Genomic DNA, 21,552 nt, shown 5'->3' on the forward strand with positions numbered 1-21,552 from the left:
GAAGAAATAAACTCTAAATTATCAGGAAACAATTCAACTGATTTTAGGGGCCTCCTGGGCTTTCAATGCAAATCGCTGAGATCAAAAGCCAGTTTAATAGCCATTATACCTTGGAGCTTTGGAGATATGAGAGTGGGCAGTTTCTTTGTGGCAAAAGAGAGTCATCCCCAGAAACTATTAATATTCTTTGGTCAAAGAAGACTGCCATCAAAGTGGGCTGTAAAGCAAAGCTATTGCTGTTATATCTATCTGCAAATGAAAGGCAACTCTAAAAGAGAAGCAGCCCCAAGGTCCCACCGAGACTTGAACTCGCATCGCTGGATTCAGAGTCCAGAGTGCTAACCATTACACCATGGAACCCACATATTCAGTAGCATGATGCACTTCATTCTGGAAAAACAGAGCACATCAGAGAAAATATGTAATATTCCTATATCATTAGACTCCAGAGGAAGAATTTGATCCAAATGAGACATGAAGCCAATACTTTGCGATTGCACAGCATCCAACAGCAACAGTGCTGCTTCGATATAATATCAGTAAACGGTTACTATAGGTCAGTAAAAATCTTGACTGTGCCCTATATTCTCATTGCCCTTATGAAGCTCTGCTCAACAAGGGTTCCATGGTGTAATGGTTAGCACTTTGGACTTTGAATCCAGCGATCCGAGTTCAAGTCTCGGTGGAACCTCTCTCTTGCTCTAACACACTTTGTCTCCTTGTTGTCTTAAATTATAGGCCAAAGATAGTAATATTCATAAGGTTAGTGGTGTAGGGTATTCATTTTCGCTCTCACTCTCTGGCATAACTTTTCATAAAAATCCACTTTTGTGCCTAGCACCTTAACCTTTATGCATTTTTTTTAAATGTATGAACAGTGAGGTCATTCTGAGTCGATGGGCAGATCTGCATCGGAAACATACATAAAAGATTTGAAATTTTCAAACTTAACTCAATGTTAAGAAACATGCTCAATCTGTGACCCAATGGATTCTCTTTTTACTTGAAGATGCAGCAACAACATTAATAATACCATTTTGGGAAAAGCAGCTCTATTGTATCGCCATTCTCTTTCAAAATTGTTAAAGGGTTAATCCTATGAAAAGCGACCACATTCAGAATCAATGATATTAATCAAGCGTCTTAACAGCCTTTACATGTTTGTAAAATAAAGGTATCAGTTTGAGATGAAAAATAGAACGAAGAACACACTTTTCTTAATTCACAAAAGGCCTGAGGTGTATAAATACTGTTTGTACCGACCAAGGGCCCATTCGTGAATGTACTTACTTTAGTTGGATCATACCTTTCTTCAAAGAAGACATCCACAATAAACCATAAGGGAAAGGTTTGACTGATGGTAAACTCTTACAGAGATTTGAATGCAAATTATTGGATTCAACCTCCAGGGTGCTACCATTACACCATGGGTCTTTCACACCACAGAAAGTGGTGGGTTTCATTGTGGCTAAAGAGCGTCATCCATGGAAAATCTTTCTTTTTTCAAATGCACCCAGGGAATAATGCTATGAAAGTGGGCGACACAGCAGCGTCATTGCTATTAAAACAAGACACTGAGAGGAAAACAAACACAGTAATTCCCAAGGTCCCACCGAGATTTGAACTCGGATCGCTGGATTCAGAGTCCAGAGTGCTAACCATTACACCATGGAACCTACATACTTAGTGACATGATGAACGTCATTGCAGCAAAAAAAGAGCCTTTTAGAGAATGTATGCAATATTCTTTTATCTTATGCCTCCAGAGGAAGAATCCTATCCAAATGAGCTGTAAAGCAAAGAGTTTGCTATTGCGCAACAACCAACTAAACAGTTCCACATTTGCATAATATCCGTGGGCTAGGAATATGAGTTTGTTAAAATGATGCATGAGATCTCGATTCTCATTTCTGTTACAACTCTGTCAGGTTGCACCAGCAAGGGGCCCATGGTGTAATGGTTAGCAAAGAACATTACTGAAGGGCCCCTCGGCCAGCCAGAAAGCCAAAATGGAGAGAACGGGCATGAACTGGTTGTGAATGAGCTTCAAAATGCGTTCACAGGTAATTGAACTGGTGATCTCCTCAGTTTATACACCTGGAACTCCTGTCAATAGCAACAGTCGGCAGCTGGGTTGCCAGACATTTCGTCGAAAAAAATTTGTCGACAGGACAATTGGTCGAAACCATTTGGTCGAAAACCAAATGGTCGAATTGCTTTGTTTTTTATTTTCACATTTTTTTTTGGGGGGGGGTTTGGGGGGTCCCCCCAACCCCCTTTTTTTCTAAAAACCCCTTTTTTTCCGTAAACTACAACCTAAAAAATATATATATAAATAAATAAAAAAATCGACCATTTGGCTTTCGACCAAATTACGTCGACCAAATGTCTTTCGACGAAATGTCTTTCGACGAAATGTCCGGACAGCGGCAGCTGGTCTGTGTCAGTAATGGCAATTTGATTTTGCCATTTTCACAACTCCCTAATAAATGAACAAAATGTTCCATTTGTAGGCACAGTTACATGCTATGGTATGTATACCATGCTTAATAACCACCATAGGAGGCTCAGAGCACCATCCGCATTCTTACGTACAAAACATGTAAGGAAATAATCAGATCTTTTGCTCTGCAGGAGTCAGGCTTCTTTAAAGCCTGACAAAGTGGCAGAGTGCCATTGTAAACCGAGGCATGATGAAACCATGCCCAAGAACCCAGGCAGGTTAAACCTTTCCACTCATGCCCCTAGGCCCCGATCGGCCACGAACGGCCAGGTTCTATAGACAGGGCAGCTGGCATGGATTATGGACACTTTTAAAATAGGGTGGTTTTTCAACCTTATCTCCTCTGGGAGCAAAGCGCTGGACAGGGTTTCCTGTACGTTTTTGAGGTTCGCAGGGATCTATGTGTGGATGTTTCTTGGTGTGAAAAGCATGACACCTTTTGGGGTGACACCAGGCTCTTCTGGGAGTTAATTTGCATAATCTCTACTTTCTATTTTATGTGACATGGGCTGCAGTTACATTGTTCTGTTAATAGAGGGCAACACACAGGTCATAGTTCCAAACAGGGGTGCACAGTCTGCTTGCTAGCTTACATTTACAGTTCTATTTGGGATTCACCGCCTTTTCATAAACTGAGTACTCTTCCGGAGTATTTCTAACTTATGTAGGTGTTTTGGGGGTGTTACGTGCCTTTGTATGACTGCTGCAAACCACTTGATATTAGACATTGATTGGAAACGACATAAAAAATCCTGACACATATTGTAAGCGGACATAAAATGACCTATATTAGCTAATATAAGTAAACAGACATCACTCCCCCCTCCCCACAAAAAGGGATGTATGCGTACACAAAAAATAAAAATGAAAAACAAGCAACTACTGCAGTTAAAATCTAAAAATGTTAATTCAGTTACATGATCATGACTCGGAAGGGGAAGTTAAAAAGTAAAAAAACACACGGTAGGAGAGAGGTTAGCTTTACATGCCATGAGGGAGGAAGAGGTCTTCCAAGCACTGTTGTGTATGTTGGTCAATCCCTCTGAAACGCAAAAGGGATGTGCACATAGAAATCAAAGCAGAGTCATCCAGAGAGACTATTTAATTCTTTTTTTTTCAAATTCTCAAAAGGAAGCTGCTATCAAATTGAACTATTCATCACAGCCACTGCTAGGAAATCTATGTGCATAAAATGACAATACACCCAAAGGAAAACAAAATATAGCTATAACATGTCAGATTACTAAATTCAGAGTCCAGCCTACTAACCATTAGACCATGGAACCTAAATACTTCCGCAAATGCTGAACTTCATTATGCCAAAACAGAGGCAGTCAGAAACAATATTTAATATTGCTTAATCATATGCCTCAAGAGGAAGAATTTGATCTACATGCTCTATAAAGCACAGAGATTGCTATAGCACAACGTCAATCGACAACATCGCTGTGTTTGTATGATATCAGTCAATTGGGACTATGAATCTGTAAAAATTGTAAATGTGCTCTATATTGCCATTTCTGATTCAACGCTCTCAGGTGCATCTTGCAAGGGTTCCATGGTGTAATGGTTAGCACTTCGGACTTTGAATCCAACGATCCGAGTTCAAGTCTCGGTGGGACCGTTATCTTGCTCTTACACTCCATTTTCTAATTTCTCAAATTACAATTCAACAGAGTTAATATTCAGAAGTTCAGTCGACTCTCTCTGCACGACATTACATTTAAATGCACTTTGGTGCCTGATACCAATACAGTGATGCAACTACATATCGTTAATGTACAATCCCTAAGGTCAATCAGAGTGGGCACCCAGATATCTCTCAGAAACATTTTCCACAGATGAATAATGTCCAACCTTAACTCTATGAAAAGAAAAATGTACACACTATGTGCAGTAGATTCTCTGCTCACTGGAACATGTAGAAACAACATTGATGTGAAAAGATTGGAAAAAGCCCTATTTTATTAACATTAAAAAATGTTATACAATTATATTGGTGAATCATATTCACTTTCACAATCATTCCTATGTTTCAAGCAATTTGATGGTCTTATTAAATGTGTAAAAAATGTAATTCTTTGAGTTGACAAACTGTATGGAGAGCAAACTTTTTATAACTTACAAGAGTTATGAGTTCTAGAAAGTAGTGCATTTACTGATCAAGTGCCCTTGTTTAAATGTACTTACTTTATTTGGATCACACCTTTCTCGAAAGAAGAAATAAACTCTAAATTATCAGGAAACAATTCAACTGATTTTAGGGGCCTCCTGGGCTTTCAATGCAAATCGCTGAGATCAAAAGCCAGTTTAATAGCCATTATACCTTAGAGCTTTGGAGATATGAGAGTGGGCAGTTTCTTTGTGGCAAAAGAGAGTCATCCCCAGAAACTATTAATATTCTTTGGTCAAAGAAGACTGCCATCAAAGTGGGCTGTAAAGCAAAGCTATTGCTGTTATATCTATCTGCAAATGAAAGGCAACTCTAAAAGAGAAGCAGCCCCAAGGTCCCACCGAGACTTGAACTCGCATCGCTGGATTCAGAGTCCAGAGTGCTAACCATTACACCATGGAACCCACATATTCAATAGCATGATGCACTTCATTCTGGAAAAACAGAGCACATCAGAGAAAATATGTAATATTCCTATATCATTAGACTCCAGAGGAAGAATTTGATCCAAATGAGACATGAAGCCAATACTTTGCGATTGCACAGCATCCAACAGCAACAGTGCTGCTTCGATATAATATCAGTAAACGGTTACTATAGGTCAGTAAAAATCTTGACTGTGCCCTATATTCTCATTGCCCTTATGAAGCTCTGCTCAACAAGGGTTCCATGGTGTAATGGTTAGCACTTTGGACTTTGAATCCAGCGATCCGACTTCAAGTCTCGGTGGAACCTCTCTCTTGCTCTAACACACTTCGTCTCCTTGTTGTCTTAAATTATAGGCCAAAGATAGTAATATTCATAAGGTTAGTGGTGTAGGGTATTCATTTTCGCTCTCACTCTCTGGCATAACTTTTCATAAAAATCCACTTTTGTGCCTAGCACCTTAACCTTTATGCATTTTTTTTAAATGTATGATCAGTGAGGTCATTCTGAGTCGATGGGCAGATCTGCATCGGAAACATACATAAAAGATTTGGAATTTTCAAACTTAACTCAATGTTAAGAAACATGCTCAATCTGTGACCCAATGGATTCTCTTTTTACTTGAAGATGCAGCAACAACATTAATAATACCATTTTGGGAAAAGCAGCTCTATTGTATCGCCATTCTCTTTCAAAATTGTTAAAGGGTTAATCATATGAAAAGCGACCACATTCAGAATCAATGATATTAATCAAGCGTCTTAACAGCCTTTACATGTTTGTAAAATGAAGGTATCAGTTTGAGATGAAAAATAGAACGAAGAACACACTTTTCTTAATTCACAAAAGGCCTGAGGTGTATAAATACTGTTTGTACCGACCAAGGGCCCATTCGTGAATGTACTTACTTTAGTTGGATCATACCTTTCTTCAAAGAAGACATCCACAATAAACCATAAGGGAAAGGTTTGACTGATGGTAAACTCTTACAGAGATTTGAATGCAAATTATTGGATTCAACCTCCAGGGTGCTACCATTACACCATGGGTCTTTCACACCACAGAAAGTGGTGGGTTTCATTGTGGCTAAAGAGCGTCATCCATGGAAAATCTTTCTTTTTTCAAATGCACCCAGGGAATAATGCTATGAAAGTGGGCGACACAGCAGCGTCATTGCTATTAAAACAAGACACTGAGAGGAAAACAAACACAGTAATTCCCAAGGTCCCACCGAGATTTGAACTCGGATCGCTGGATTTAGAGTCCAGAGTGCTAACCATTACACCATGGAACCTACATACTTAGTGACATGATGAACGTCATTGCAGCAAAAAAAGAGCCTTTTAGAGAATGTATGCAATATTCTTTTATCTTATGCCTCCAGAGGAAGAATCCTATCCAAATGAGTTGTAAAGCAAAGAGTTTGCTATTGCGCAACAACCAACTAAACAGTTCCACATTTGCATAATATCCGTGGGCTAGGAATATGAGTTTGTTAAAATGATGCATGAGATCTCGATTCTCATTTCTGTTACAACTCTGTCAGGTTGCACCAGCAAGGGGCCCATGGTGTAATGGTTAGCAAAGAACATTACTGAAGGGCCCCTCGGCCAGCCAGAAAGCCAAAATGGAGAGAACGGGCATGAACTGGTTGTGAATGAGCTTCAAAATGCGTTCACAGGTAATTGAACTGGTGATCTCCTCAGTTTATACACCTGGAACTCCTGTCAATAGCAACAGTCGGCAGCTGGGTTGCCAGACATTTCGTCGAAAAAAATTTGTCGACAGGACAATTGGTCGAAACCATTTGGTCGAAAACCAAATGGTCGAATTGCTTTGTTTTTTATTTTCACATTTTTTTTGGGGGGGGGGTTTGGGGGGTCCCCCCAACCCCCTTTTTTTCTAAAAACCCCTTTTTTTCCGTAAACTACAACCTAAAAAATATATATATAAATAAATAAAAAAATCGACCATTTGGCTTTCGACCAAATTACGTCGACCAAATGTCTTTCGACGAAATGTCTTTCGACGAAATGTCCGGACAGCGGCAGCTGGTCTGTGTCAGTAATGGCAATTTGATTTTGCCATTTTCACAACTCCCTAATAAATGAACAAAATGTTCCATTTGTAGGCACAGTTACATGCTATGGTATGTATACCATGCTTAATAACCACCATAGGAGGCTCAGAGCACCATCCGCATTCTTACGTACAAAACATGTAAGGAAATAATCAGATCTTTTGCTCTGCAGGAGTCAGGCTTCTTTAAAGCCTGACAAAGTGGCAGAGTGCCATTGTAAACTGAGGCATGATGAAACCATGCCCAAGAACCCAGGCAGGTTAAACCCTTCCACTCATGCCCCTAGGCCCCGAATGGCCACGAACGGCCAGGTTCTATAGACAGGGCAGCTGGCATGGATTATGGACACTTTTAACATAGGGTGGTTTTTCAACCTTATCTCCTCTGGGAGCAAAGCGCTGGACAGGGTTTCCTGTACGTTTTTGAGGTTCGCAGGGATCTATGTGTGGATGTTTCTTGGTGTGAAAAGCATGACACCTTTTGGGGTGACACCAGGCTCTTCTGGGAGTTAATTTGCATAATCTCTACTTTCTATTTTATGTGACATGGGCTGCAGTTACATTGTTCTGTTAATAGAGGGCAACACACAGGTCATAGTTCCAAACAGGGGTGCACAGTCTGCTTGCTAGCTTACATTTACAGTTCTATTTGGGATTCACCGCCTTTTCATAAACTGAGTACTCTTCCGGAGTATTTCTAACTTATGTAGGTGTTTTGGGGGTGTTACGTGCCTTTGTATGACTGCTGCAAACCACTTGATATTAGACATTGATTGGAAACGACATAAAAAATCCTGACACATATTGTAAGCGGACATAAAATGACCTATATTAGCTAATATAAGTAAACAGACATCACTCCCCCCTCCCCACAAAAAGGGATGTATGCGTACACAAAAAATAAAAATGAAAAACAAGCAACTACTGCAGTTAAAATCTAAAAATGTAAATTCAGTTACATGATCATGACTCGGAAGGGGAAGTTAAAAAGTAAAAAAACACACGGTAGGAGAGAGGTTAGCTTTACATGCCATGAGGGAGGAAGAGGTCTTCCAAGCACTGTTGTGTATGTTGGTCAATCCCTCTGAAACGCAAAAGGGATGTGCACATAGAAATCAAAGCAGAGTCATCCAGAGAGACTATTTAATTCTTTTTTTTTTCAAATTCTCAAAAGGAAGCTGCTATCAAATTGAACTATTCATCACAGCCACTGCTAGGAAATCTATGTGCATAAAATGACAATACACCCAAAGGAAAACAAAATATAGCTATAACATGTCAGATTACTAAATTCAGAGTCCAGCCTACTAACCATTAGACCATGGAACCTAAATACTTCCGCAAATGCTGAACTTCATTATGCCAAAACAGAGGCAGTCAGAAACAATATTTAATATTGCTTAATCATATGCCTCAAGAGGAAGAATTTGATCTACATGCTCTACAAAGCACAGAGATTGCTATAGCACAACGTCAATCGACAACATCGCTGTGTTTGTATGATATCAGTCAATTGGGACTATGAATCTGTAAAAATTGTAAATGTGCTCTATATTGCCATTTCTGATTCAACGCTCTCAGGTGCATCTTGCAAGGGTTCCATGGTGTAATGGTTAGCACTTCGGACTTTGAATCCAACGATCCGAGTTCAAGTCTCGGTGGGACCGTTATCTTGCTCTTACACTCCATTTTCTAATTTCTCAAATTACAATTCAACAGAGTTAATATTCAGAAGTTCAGTCGACTCTCTCTGCACGACATTACATTTAAATGCACTTTGGTGCCTGATACCAATACAGTGATGCAACTACATATCGTTAATGTACAATCCCTAAGGTCAATCAGAGTGGGCACCCAGATATCTCTCAGAAACATTTTCCACAGATGAATAATGTCCAACCTTAACTCTATGAAAAGAAAAATGTACACACTATGTGCAGTAGATTCTCTGCTCACTGGAACATGCAGAAACAACATTGATGTGAAAAGATTGGAAAAAGCCCTATTTTATTAACATTAAAAAATGTTATACAATTATTTTGGTGAATCATATTCACTTTCACAATCATTCCTATGTTTCAAGCAATTTGATGGTCTTATTAAATGTGTAAAAAATGTAATTCTTTGAGTTGACAAACTGTATGGAGAGCAAACTTTTTATAACTTACAAGAGTTATGAGTTCTAGAAAGTAGTGCATTTACTGATCAAGTGCCATTGTTTAAATGTACTTACTTTATTTGGATCACACCTTTCTCGAAAGAAGAAATAAACTCTAAATTATCAGGAAACAATTCAACTGATTTTAGGGGCCTCCTGGGCTTTCAATGCAAATCGCTGAGATCAAAAGCCAGTTTAATAGCCATTATACCTTGGAGCTTTGGAGATATGAGAGTGGGCAGTTTCTTTGTGGCAAAAGAGAGTCATCCCCAGAAACTATTAATATTCTTTGGTCAAAGAAGACTGCCATCAAAGTGGGCTGTAAAGCAAAGCTATTGCTGTTATATCTATCTGCAAATGAAAGGCAACTCTAAAAGAGAAGCAGCCCCAAGGTCCCACCGAGACTTGAACTCGCATCGCTGGATTCAGAGTCCAGAGTGCTAACCATTACACCATGGAACCCACATATTCAGTAGCATGATGCACTTCATTCTGGAAAAACAGAGCACATCAGAGAAAATATGTAATATTCCTATATCATTAGACTCCAGAGGAAGAATTTGATCCAAATGAGACATGAAGCCAATACTTTGCGATTGCACAGCATCCAACAGCAACAGTGCTGCTTCGATATAATATCAGTAAACGGTTACTATAGGTCAGTAAAAATCTTGACTGTGCCCTATATTCTCATTGCCCTTATGAAGCTCTGCTCAACAAGGGTTCCATGGTGTAATGGTTAGCACTTTGGACTTTGAATCCAGCGATCCGAGTTCAAGTCTCGGTGGAACCTCTCTCTTGCTCTAACACACTTTGTCTCCTTGTTGTCTTAAATTATAGGCCAAAGATAGTAATATTCATAAGGTTAGTGGTGTAGGGTATTCATTTTCGCTCTCACTCTCTGGCATAACTTTTCATAAAAATCCACTTTTGTGCCTAGCACCTTAACCTTTATGCATTTTTTTTAAATGTATGAACAGTGAGGTCATTCTGAGTCGATGGGCAGATCTGCATCGGAAACATACATAAAAGATTTGAAATTTTCAAACTTAACTCAATGTTAAGAAACATGCTCAATCTGTGACCCAATGGATTCTCTTTTTACTTGAAGATGCAGCAACAACATTAATAATACCATTTTGGGAAAAGCAGCTCTATTGTATCGCCATTCTCTTTCAAAATTGTTAAAGGGTTAATCCTATGAAAAGCGACCACATTCAGAATCAATGATATTAATCAAGCGTCTTAACAGCCTTTACATGTTTGTAAAATAAAGGTATCAGTTTGAGATGAAAAATAGAACGAAGAACACACTTTTCTTAATTCACAAAAGGCCTGAGGTGTATAAATACTGTTTGTACCGACCAAGGGCCCATTCGTGAATGTACTTACTTTAGTTGGATCATACCTTTCTTCAAAGAAGACATCCACAATAAACCATAAGGGAAAGGTTTGACTGATGGTAAACTCTTACAGAGATTTGAATGCAAATTATTGGATTCAACCTCCAGGGTGCTACCATTACACCATGGGTCTTTCACACCACAGAAAGTGGTGGGTTTCATTGTGGCTAAAGAGCGTCATCCATGGAAAATCTTTCTTTTTTCAAATGCACCCAGGGAATAATGCTATGAAAGTGGGCGACACAGCAGCGTCATTGCTATTAAAACAAGACACTGAGAGGAAAACAAACACAGTAATTCCCAAGGTCCCACCGAGATTTGAACTCGGATCGCTGGATTCAGAGTCCAGAGTGCTAACCATTACACCATGGAACCTACATACTTAGTGACATGATGAACGTCATTGCAGCAAAAAAAGAGCCTTTTAGAGAATGTATGCAATATTCTTTTATCTTATGCCTCCAGAGGAAGAATCCTATCCAAATGAGCTGTAAAGCAAAGAGTTTGCTATTGCGCAACAACCAACTAAACAGTTCCACATTTGCATAATATCCGTGGGCTAGGAATATGAGTTTGTTAAAATGATGCATGAGATCTCGATTCTCATTTCTGTTACAACTCTGTCAGGTTGCACCAGCAAGGGGCCCATGGTGTAATGGTTAGCAAAGAACATTACTGAAGGGCCCCTCGGCCAGCCAGAAAGCCAAAATGGAGAGAACGGGCATGAACTGGTTGTGAATGAGCTTCAAAATGCGTTCACAGGTAATTGAACTGGTGATCTCCTCAGTTTATACACCTGGAACTCCTGTCAATAGCAACAGTCGGCAGCTGGGTTGCCAGACATTTCGTCGAAAAAAATTTGTCGACAGGACAATTGGTCGAAACCATTTGGTCGAAAACCAAATGGTCGAATTGCTTTGTTTTTTATTTTCACATTTTTTTTTGGGGGGGAGTTTGGGGGGTCCCCCCAACCCCCTTTTTTTCTAAAAACCCCTTTTTTTCCGTAAACTACAACCTAAAAAATATATATATAAATAAATAAAAAAATCGACCATTTGGCTTTCGACCAAATTACGTCGACCAAATGTCTTTCGACGAAATGTCTTTCGACGAAATGTCCGGACAGCGGCAGCTGGTCTGTGTCAGTAATGGCAATTTGATTTTGCCATTTTCACAACTCCCTAATAAATGAACAAAATGTTCCATTTGTAGGCACAGTTACATGCTATGGTATGTATACCATGCTTAATAACCACCATAGGAGGCTCAGAGCACCATCCGCATTCTTACGTACAACACATGTAAGGAAATAATCAGATCTTTTGCTCTGCAGGAGTCAGGCTTCTTTAAAGCCTGACAAAGTGGCAGAGTGCCATTGTAAACTGAGGCATGATGAAACCATGCCCAAGAACCCAGGCAGGTTAAACCCTTCCACTCATGCCCCTAGGCCCCAGACAGGGCAGCTGGCATGGATTATGGACACTTTTAACATAGGGTGGTTTTTCAACCTTATCTCCTCTGGGAGCAAAGCGCTGGACAGGGTTTCCTGTACGTTTTTGAGGTTCGCAGGGATCTATGTGTGGATGTTTCTTGGTGTGAAAAGCATGACACCTTTTGGGGTGACACCAGGCTCTTCTGGGAGTTAATTTGCATAATCTCTACTTTCTATTTTATGTGACATGGGCTGCAGTTACATTGTTCTGTTAATAGAGGGCAACACACAGGTCATAGTTCCAAACAGGGGTGCACAGTCTGCTTGCTAGCTTACATTTACAGTTCTATTTGGGATTCACCGCCTTTTCATAAACTGAGTACTCTTCCGGAGTATTTCTAACTTATGTAGGTGTTTTGGGGGTGTTACGTGCCTTTGTATGACTGCTGCAAACCACTTGATATTAGACATTGATTGGAAACGACATAAAAAATCCTGACACATATTGTAAGCGGACATAAAATGACCTATATTAGCTAATATAAGTAAACAGACATCACTCCCCCCTCCCCACAAAAAGGGATGTATGCGTACACAAAAAATAAAAATGAAAAACGAGCAACTACTGCAGTTAAAATCTAAAAATGTAAATTCAGTTACATGATCATGACTCGGAAGGGGAAGTTAAAAAGTAAAAAAACACACGGTAGGAGAGAGGTTAGCTTTACATGCCATGAGGGAGGAAGAGGTCCTCCAAGCACTGTTGTGTATGTTGGTCAATCCCTCTGAAACGCAAAAGGGATGTGCACATAGAAATCAAAGCAGAGTCATCCAGAGAGACTATTTAATTCTTTTTTTTTCAAATTCTCAAAAGGAAGCTGCTATCAAATTGAACTATTCATCACAGCCACTGCTAGGAAATCTATGTGCATAAAATGACAATACACCCAAAGGAAAACAAAATATAGCTATAACATGTCAGATTACTAAATTCAGAGTCCAGCCTACTAACCATTAGACCATGGAACCTAAATACTTCCGCAAATGCTGAACTTCATTATGCCAAAACAGAGGCAGTCAGAAACAATATTTAATATTGCTTAATCATATGCCTCAAGAGGAAGAATTTGATCTACATGCTCTATAAAGCACAGAGATTGCTATAGCACAACGTCAATCGACAACATCGCTGTGTTTGTATGATATCAGTCAATTGGGACTATGAATCTGTAAAAATTGTAAATGTGCTCTATATTGCCATTTCTGATTCAACGCTCTCAGGTGCATTTTGCAAGGGTTCCATGGTGTAATGGTTAGCACTTCGGACTTTGAATCCAACGATCCGAGTTCAAGTCTCGGTGGGACCGTTATCTAGCTCTTACACTCCATTTTCTAATTTCTCAAATTACAATTCAACAGAGTTAATATTCAGAAGTTCAGTCGACTCTCTCTGCACGACATTACATTTAAATGCACTTTGGTGCCTGATACCAATACAGTGATGCAACTACAAATCGTTAATGTACAATCCCTAAGGTCAATCAGAGTGGGCACCCAGATATCTCTCAGAAACATTTTCCACAGATGAATAATGTCCAACCTTAACTCTATGAAAAGAAAAATGTACACACTATGTGCAGTAGATTCTCTGCTCACTGGAACATGCAGAAACAACATTGATGTGAAAAGATTGGAAAAAGCCCTATTTTATTAACATTAAAAAATGTTATACAATTATTTTGGTGAATCATATTCACTTTCACAATCATTCCTATGTTTCAAGCAATTTGATGGTCTTATTAAATGTGTAAAAAATGTAATTCTTTGAGTTGACAAACTGTATGGAGAGCAAACTTTTTATAACTTACAAGAGTTATGAGTTCTAGAAAGTAGTGCATTTACTGATCAAGTGCCATTGTTTAAATGTACTTACTTTATTTGGATCACACCTTTCTCGAAAGAAGAAATAAACTCTAAATTATCAGGAAACAATTCAACTGATTTTAGGGGCCTCCTGGGCTTTCAATGCAAATCGCTGAGATCAAAAGCCAGTTTAATAGCCATTATACCTTGGAGCTTTGGAGATATGAGAGTGGGCAGTTTCTTTGTGGCAAAAGAGAGTCATCCCCAGAAACTATTAATATTCTTTGGTCAAAGAAGACTGCCATCAAAGTGGGCTGTAAAGCAAAGCTATTGCTGTTATATCTATCTGCAAATGAAAGGCAACTCTAAAAGAGAAGCAGCCCCAAGGTCCCACCGAGACTTGAACTCGCATCGCTGGATTCAGAGTCCAGAGTGCTAACCATTACACCATGGAACCCACATATTCAGTAGCATGATGCACTTCATTCTGGAAAAACAGAGCACATCAGAGAAAATATGTAATATTCCTATATCATTAGACTCCAGAGGAAGAATTTGATCCAAATGAGACATGAAGCCAATACTTTGCGATTGCACAGCATCCAACAGCAACAGTGCTGCTTCGATATAATATCAGTAAACGGTTACTATAGGTCAGTAAAAATCTTGACTGTGCCCTATATTCTCATTGCCCTTATGAAACTCTGCTCAACAAGGGTTCCATGGTGTAATGGTTAGCACTTTGGACTTTGAATCCAGCGATCCGAGTTCAAGTCTCGGTGGAACCTCTCTCTTGCTCTAACACACTTTGTCTCCTTGTTGTCTTCAATTATAGGCCAAAGATAGTAATATTCATAAGGTTAGTGGTGTAGGGTATTCATTTTCGCTCTCACTCTCTGGCATAACTTTTCATAAAAATCCACTTTTGTGCCTAGCACCTTAACCTTTATGCATTTTTTTTAAATGTATGAACAGTGAGGTCATTCTGAGTCGATGGGCAGATCTGCATCGGAAACATACATAAAAGATTTGAAATTTTCAAACTTAACTCAATGTTAAGAAACATGCTCAATCTGTGACCCAATGGATTCTCTTTTTACTTGAAGATGCAGCAACAACATTAATAATACCATTTTGGGAAAAGCAGCTCTATTGTATCGCCATTCTCTTTCAAAATTGTTAAAGGGTTAATCCTATGAAAAGCGACCACATTCAGAATCAATTATATTAATCAAGCGTCTTAACAGCCTTTACATGTTTGTAAAATAAAGGTATCAGTTTGAGATGAAAAATAGAACGAAGAACACACTTTTCTTAATTCACAAAAGGCCTGAGGTGTATAAATACTGTTTGTACCGACCAAGGGCCCATTCGTGAATGTACTTACTTTAGTTGGATCATACCTTTCTTCAAAGAAGACATCCACAATAAACCATAAGGGAAAGGTTTGACTGATGGTAAACTCTTACAGAGATTTGAATGCAAATTATTGGATTCAACCTCCAGGGTGCTACCATTACACCATGGGTCTTTCACACCACAGAAAGTGGTGGGTTTCATTGTGGCTAAAGAGCGTCATCCATGGAAAATCTTTCTTTTTTCAAATGCACCCAGGGAATAATGCTATGAAAGTGGGCGACACAGCAGCGTCATTGCTATTAAAACAAGACACTGAGAGGAAAACAAACACAGTAATTCCCAAGGTCCCACCGAGATTTGAACTCGGATCATTGGATTCAGAGTCCAGAGTGCTAACCATTACACCATGGAACCTACATACTTAGTGACATGATGAACGTCATTGCAGCAAAAAAAGAGCCTTTTAGAGAATGTATGCAATATTCTTTTATCTTATGCCTCCAGAGGAAGAATCCTATCCAAATGAGCTGTAAAGCAAAGAGTTTGCTATTGCGCAACAACCAACTAAACAGTTCCACATTTGCATAATATCCGTGGGCTAGGAATATGAGTTTGTTAAAATGATGCATGAGATCTCGATTCTCATTTCTGTTACAACTCTGTCAGGTTGCACCAGCAAGGGGCCCATGGTGTAATGGTTAGCAAAGAACATTACTGAAGGGCCCCTCGGCCAGCCAGAAAGCCAAAATGGAGAGAACGGGCATGAACTGGTTGTGAATGAGCTTCAAAATGCGTTCACAGGTAATTGAACTGGTGATCTCCTCAGTTTATACACCTGGAACTCCTGTCAATAGCAACAGTCGGCAGCTGGGTTGCCAGACATTTCGTCGAAAAAAATTTGTCGACAGGACAATTGGTCGAAACCATTTGGTCGAAAACCAAATGGTCGAATTGCTTTGTTTTTTATTTTCACATTTTTTTTGGGGGGGGGTTTGGGGGGTCCCCCCAACCCCCTTTTTTTCTAAAAACCCCTTTTTTTCCGTAAACTACAACCTAAAAAATATATATATAAATAAATAAAAAAATCGACCATTTGGCTTTCGACCAAATTACGTCGACCAAATGTCTTTCGACCAAATGTCCGGACAGCGGCAGCTGGTCTGTGTCAGTAATGGCAATTTGATTTTGCCATTTTCACAACTCCCTAATAAATGAACAAAATGTTCCATTTGTAGGCACAGTTACATACTATGGTATGTATACCATGCTTAATAACCACCATAGGAGGCTCAGAGCACCATCCGCATTCTTACGTACAAAACATGTAAGGAAATAATCAGATCTTTTGCTCTGCAGGAGTCAGGCTTCTTTAAAGCCTGACAAAGTGGCAGAGTGCCATTGTAAACTGAGGCATGATGAAACCATGCCCAAGAACCCAGGCAGGTTAAACCCTTCCACTCATGCCCCTAGGCCCCGAATGGCCACGAACGGCCAGGTTCTATAGACAGGGCAGCTGGCATGGATTATGGACACTTTTAACATAGGGTGGTTTTTCAACCTTATCTCCTCTGGGAGCAAAGCGCTGGACAGGGTTTCCTGTACGTTTTTGAGGTTCGCAGGGATCTATGTGTGGATGTTTCTTGGTGTGAAAAGCATGACACCTTTTGGGGTGACACCAGGCTCTTCTGGGAGTTAATTTGCATAATCTCTACTTTCTATTTTATGTGACATGGGCTGCAGTTACATTGTTCTGTTAATAGAGGGCAACACACAGGTCATAGTTCCAAACAGGGGTCCACAGTCTGCTTGCTAGCTTACATTTACAGTTCTATTTGGGATTCACCGCCTTTTCATGAACTGAGTACTCTTCCGGAGTATTTCTAACTTATGTAGGTGTTTTGGGGGTGTTACGTGCCTTTGTATGACTGCTGCAAACCACTTGATATTAGACATTGATTGGAAACGACATAAAAAATCCTGACACATATTGTAAGCGGACATAAAATGACCTATATTAGCTAATATAAGTAAACAGACATCACTCCCCCCTCCCCACAAAAAGGGATGTATGCGTACACAAAAAATAAAAATGAAAAACAAGCAACTACTGCAGTTAAAATCTAAAAATGTAAATTCAGTTACATGATCATGACTCGGAAGGGGAAGTTAAAAAGTAAAAAAACACACGGTAGGAGAGAGGTTAGCTTTACATGCCATGAGGGAGGAAGAGGTCTTCCAAGCACTGTTGTGTATGTTGGTCAATCCCTCTGAAACGCAAAAGGGATGTGCACATAGAAATCAAAGCAGAGTCATCCAGAGAGACTATTTAATTCTTTTTTTTTCAAATTCTCAAAAGGAAGCTGCTATCAAATTGAACTATTCATCACAGCCACTGCTAGGAAATCTATGTGCATAAAATGACAATACACCCAAAGGAAAACAAAATATAGCTATAACATGTCAGATTACTAAATTCAGAGTCCAGCCTAATAACCATTAGACCATGGAACCTAAATACTTCCGCAAATGCTGAACTTCATTATGCCAAAACAGAGGCAGTCAGAAACAATATTTAATATTGCTTAATCATATGCCTCAAGAGGAAGAATTTGATCTACATGCTCTACAAAGCACAGAGATTGCTATAGCACAACGTCAATCGACAACATCGCTGTGTTTGTATGATATCAGTCAATTGGGACTATGAATCTGTAAAAATTGTAAATGTGCTCTATATTGCCATTTCTGATTCAACGCTCTCAGGTGCATCTTGCAAGGGTTCCATGGTGTAATGTTTAGCACTTCGGACTTTGAATCCAACGATCCGAGTTCAAGTCTGGGTGGGACCGTTATCTTGCTCTTACACTCCATTTTCTAATTTCTCAAATTACAATTCAACAGAGTTAATATTCAGAAGTTCAGTCGACTCTCTCTGCACGACATTACATTTAAATGCACTTTGGTGCCTGATACCAATACAGTGATGCAACTACATATCGTTAATGTACAATCCCTAAGGTCAATCAGAGTGGGCACCCAGATATCTCTCAGAAACATTTTCCACAGATGAATAATGTCCAACCTTAACTCTATGAAAAGAAAAATGTACACACTATGTGCAGTAGATTCTCTGCTCACTGGAACATGCAGAAACAACATTGATGTGAAAAGATTGGAAAAAGCCCTATTTTATTAACATTAAAAAATGTTATACAATTATTTTGGTGAATCATATTCACTTTCACAATCATTCCTATGTTTCAAGCAATTTGATGGTCTTATTAAATGTGTAAAAAATGTAATTCTTTGAGTTGACAAACTGTATGGAGAGCAAACTTTTTATAACTTACAAGAGTTATGAGTTCTAGAAAGTAGTGCATTTACTGATCAAGTGCCATTGTTTAAATGTACTTACTTTATTTGGATCACACCTTTCTCGAAAGAAGAAATAAACTCTAAATTATCAGGAAACAATTCAACTGATTTTAGGGGCCTCCTGGGCTTTCAATGCAAATCGCTGAGATCAAAAGCCAGTTTAATAGCCATTATACCTTGGAGCTTTGGAGATATGAGAGTGGGCAGTTTCTTTGTGGCAAAAGAGAGTCATCCCCAGAAACTATTAATATTCTTTGGTCAAAGAAGACTGCCATCAAAGTGGGCTGTAAAGCAAAGCTATTGCTGTTATATCTATCTGCAAATGAAAGGCAACTCTAAAAGAGAAGCAGCCCCAAGGTCCCACCGAGACTTGAACTCGCATCGCTGGATTCAGAGTCCAGAGTGCTAACCATTACACCATGGAACCCACATATTCAGTAGCATGATGCACTTCATTCTGGAAAAACAGAGCACATCAGAGAAAATATGTAATATTCCTATATCATTAGACTCCAGAGGAAGAATTTGATCCAAATGAGACATGAAGCCAATACTTTGCGATTGCACAGCATCCAACAGCAACAGTGCTGCTTCGATATAATATCAGTAAACGGTTACTATAGGTCAGTAAAAATCTTGACTGTGCCCTATATTCTCATTGCCCTTATGAAGCTCTGCTCAACAAGGGTTCCATGGTGTAATGGTTAGCACTTTGGACTTTGAATCCAGCGATCCGAGTTCAAGTCTCGGTGGAACCTCTCTCTTGCTCTAACACACTTTGTCTCCTTGTTGTCTTAAATTATAGGCCAAAGATAGTAATATTCATAAGGTTAGTGGTGTAGGGTATTCATTTTCGCTCTCACTCTCTGGCATAACTTTTCATAAAAATCCACTTTTGTGCCTAGCACCTTAACCTTTATGCATTTTTTTTAAATGTATGAACAGTGAGGTCATTCTGAGTCGATGGGCAGATCTGCATCGGAAACATACATAAAAGATTTGAAATTTTCAAACTTAACTCAATGTTAAGAAACATGCTCAATCTGTGACCCAATGGATTCTCTTTTTACTTGAAGATGCAGCAACAACATTAATAATACCATTTTGGGAAAAGCAGCTCTATTGTATCGCCATTCTCTTTCAAAATTGTTAAAGGGTTAATCCTATGAAAAGCGACCACATTCAGAATCAATGATATTAATCAAGCGTCTTAACAGCCTTTACATGTTTGTAAAATAAAGGTATCAGTTTGAGATGAAAAATAGAACGAAGAACACACTTTTCTTAATTCACAAAAGGCCTGAGGTGTATAAATACTGTTTGTACCGACCAAGGGCCCATTCGTGAATGTACTTACTTTAGTTGGATCATACCTTTCTTCAAAGAAGACATCCACAATAAACCATAAGGGAAAGGTTTGACTGATGGTAAACTCTTACAGAGATTTGAATGCAAATTATTGGATTCAACCTCCAGGGTGCTACCATTACACCATGGGTCTTTCACACCACAGAAAGTGGTGGGTTTCATTGTGGCTAAAGAGCGTCATCCATGGAAAATCTTTCTTTTTTCAAATGCACCCAGGGAATAATGCTATGAAAGTGGGCGACACAGCAGCGTCATTGCTATTAAAACAAGACACTGAGAGGAAAACAAACACAGTAATTCCCAAGGTCCCACCGAGATTTGAACTCGGATCGCTGGATTCAGAGTCCAGAGTGCTAACCATTACACCATGGAACCTACATACTTAGTGACATGATGAACGTCATTGCAGCAAAAAAAGAGCCTTTTAGAGAATGTATGCAATATTCTTTTATCTTATGCCTCCAGAGGAAGAATCCTATCCAAATGAGCTGTAAAGCAAAGAGTTTGCTATTGCGCAACAACCAACTAAACAGTTCCACATTTGCATAATATCCGTGGGCTAGGAATATGAGTTTGTTAAAATGATGCATGAGATCTCGATTCTCATTTCTGTTACAACTCTGTCAGGTTGCACCAGCAAGGGGCCCATGGTGTAATGGTTAGCAAAGAACATTACTGAAGGGCCCCTCGGCCAGCCAGAAAGCCAAAATGGAGAGAACGGGCATGAACTGGTTGTGAATGAGCTTCAAAATGCGTTCACAGGTAATTGAACTGGTGATCTCCTCAGTTTATACACCTGGAACTCCTGTCAATAGCAACAGTCGGCAGCTGGGTTGCCAGACATTTCGTCGAAAAAAATTTGTCGACAGGACAATTGGTCGAAACCATTTGGTCGAAAACCAAATGGTCGAATTGCTTTGTTTTTTATTTTCACATTTTTTTTTGGGGGGGAGTTTGGGGGGTCCCCCCAACCCCCTTTTTTTCTAAAAACCCCTTTTTTTCCGTAAACTACAACCTAAAAAATATATATATAAATAAATAAAAAAATCGACCATTTGGCTTTCGACCAAATTACGTCGACCAAATGTCTTTCGACGAAATGTCTTTCGACGAAATGTCCGGACAGCGGCAGCTGGTCTGTGTCAGTAATGGCAATTTGATTTTGCCATTTTCACAACTCCCTAATAAATGAACAAAATGTTCCATTTGTAGGCACAGTTACATGCTATGGTATGTATACCATGCTTAATAACCACCATAGGAGGCTCAGAGCACCATCCGCATTCTTACGTACAAAACATGTAAGGAAATAATCAGATCTTTTGCTCTGCAGGAGTCAGGCTTCTTTAAAGCCTGACAAAGTGGCAGAGTGCCATTGTAAACTGAGGCATGATGAAACCATGCCCAAGAACC

General features: G+C 39.4%; 17 non-coding genes across 17 annotated transcripts; 8 read left to right on the forward strand and 9 right to left on the reverse strand.

Annotated features, from left to right (window-relative positions):
- Positions 1 to 288: 288 nt before the first annotated feature.
- TRNAQ-CUG (transfer RNA glutamine (anticodon CUG)) lies at positions 289 to 360 on the reverse strand. The gene has a single exon. It is a non-coding gene; the product is annotated as a tRNA-Gln (tRNA).
- A 259-nt stretch (positions 361 to 619) lies between these two features.
- Positions 620 to 691, forward strand: TRNAQ-UUG (transfer RNA glutamine (anticodon UUG)). Its single transcript has one exon. It is a non-coding gene; the product is annotated as a tRNA-Gln (tRNA).
- Positions 692 to 1,604: 913 nt separating this feature from the next.
- Positions 1,605 to 1,676, reverse strand: TRNAQ-CUG (transfer RNA glutamine (anticodon CUG)). Its single transcript has one exon. It is a non-coding gene; the product is annotated as a tRNA-Gln (tRNA).
- A 2,379-nt stretch (positions 1,677 to 4,055) lies between these two features.
- TRNAQ-UUG (transfer RNA glutamine (anticodon UUG)) lies at positions 4,056 to 4,127 on the forward strand. The gene has a single exon. It is a non-coding gene; the product is annotated as a tRNA-Gln (tRNA).
- Positions 4,128 to 5,008: 881 nt separating this feature from the next.
- Positions 5,009 to 5,080, reverse strand: TRNAQ-CUG (transfer RNA glutamine (anticodon CUG)). The gene has a single exon. It is a non-coding gene; the product is annotated as a tRNA-Gln (tRNA).
- Positions 5,081 to 5,339: 259 nt separating this feature from the next.
- Positions 5,340 to 5,411, forward strand: TRNAQ-UUG (transfer RNA glutamine (anticodon UUG)). Its single transcript has one exon. It is a non-coding gene; the product is annotated as a tRNA-Gln (tRNA).
- A 3,365-nt stretch (positions 5,412 to 8,776) lies between these two features.
- TRNAQ-UUG (transfer RNA glutamine (anticodon UUG)) lies at positions 8,777 to 8,848 on the forward strand. Its single transcript has one exon. It is a non-coding gene; the product is annotated as a tRNA-Gln (tRNA).
- Positions 8,849 to 9,729: 881 nt separating this feature from the next.
- TRNAQ-CUG (transfer RNA glutamine (anticodon CUG)) lies at positions 9,730 to 9,801 on the reverse strand. Its single transcript has one exon. It is a non-coding gene; the product is annotated as a tRNA-Gln (tRNA).
- Positions 9,802 to 10,060: 259 nt separating this feature from the next.
- Positions 10,061 to 10,132, forward strand: TRNAQ-UUG (transfer RNA glutamine (anticodon UUG)). Its single transcript has one exon. It is a non-coding gene; the product is annotated as a tRNA-Gln (tRNA).
- A 913-nt stretch (positions 10,133 to 11,045) lies between these two features.
- On the reverse strand, positions 11,046 to 11,117 carry TRNAQ-CUG (transfer RNA glutamine (anticodon CUG)). The gene has a single exon. It is a non-coding gene; the product is annotated as a tRNA-Gln (tRNA).
- Positions 11,118 to 13,469: 2,352 nt separating this feature from the next.
- TRNAQ-UUG (transfer RNA glutamine (anticodon UUG)) lies at positions 13,470 to 13,541 on the forward strand. Its single transcript has one exon. It is a non-coding gene; the product is annotated as a tRNA-Gln (tRNA).
- An 881-nt stretch (positions 13,542 to 14,422) lies between these two features.
- Positions 14,423 to 14,494, reverse strand: TRNAQ-CUG (transfer RNA glutamine (anticodon CUG)). The gene has a single exon. It is a non-coding gene; the product is annotated as a tRNA-Gln (tRNA).
- Positions 14,495 to 14,753: 259 nt separating this feature from the next.
- Positions 14,754 to 14,825, forward strand: TRNAQ-UUG (transfer RNA glutamine (anticodon UUG)). The gene has a single exon. It is a non-coding gene; the product is annotated as a tRNA-Gln (tRNA).
- Positions 14,826 to 15,738: 913 nt separating this feature from the next.
- On the reverse strand, positions 15,739 to 15,810 carry TRNAQ-CUG (transfer RNA glutamine (anticodon CUG)). The gene has a single exon. It is a non-coding gene; the product is annotated as a tRNA-Gln (tRNA).
- Positions 15,811 to 19,126: 3,316 nt separating this feature from the next.
- TRNAQ-CUG (transfer RNA glutamine (anticodon CUG)) lies at positions 19,127 to 19,198 on the reverse strand. Its single transcript has one exon. It is a non-coding gene; the product is annotated as a tRNA-Gln (tRNA).
- Positions 19,199 to 19,457: 259 nt separating this feature from the next.
- On the forward strand, positions 19,458 to 19,529 carry TRNAQ-UUG (transfer RNA glutamine (anticodon UUG)). Its single transcript has one exon. It is a non-coding gene; the product is annotated as a tRNA-Gln (tRNA).
- A 913-nt stretch (positions 19,530 to 20,442) lies between these two features.
- TRNAQ-CUG (transfer RNA glutamine (anticodon CUG)) lies at positions 20,443 to 20,514 on the reverse strand. Its single transcript has one exon. It is a non-coding gene; the product is annotated as a tRNA-Gln (tRNA).
- Positions 20,515 to 21,552: the final 1,038 nt, after the last annotated feature.

This window comes from Ambystoma mexicanum, chromosome 5p, assembly GCF_040938575.1.
Source record: "Ambystoma mexicanum isolate Mex_15411 chromosome 5p, UKY_AmexF1_1, whole genome shotgun sequence".
NCBI classification, from domain to species: Eukaryota; Metazoa; Chordata; class Amphibia; order Caudata; family Ambystomatidae; genus Ambystoma; species Ambystoma mexicanum.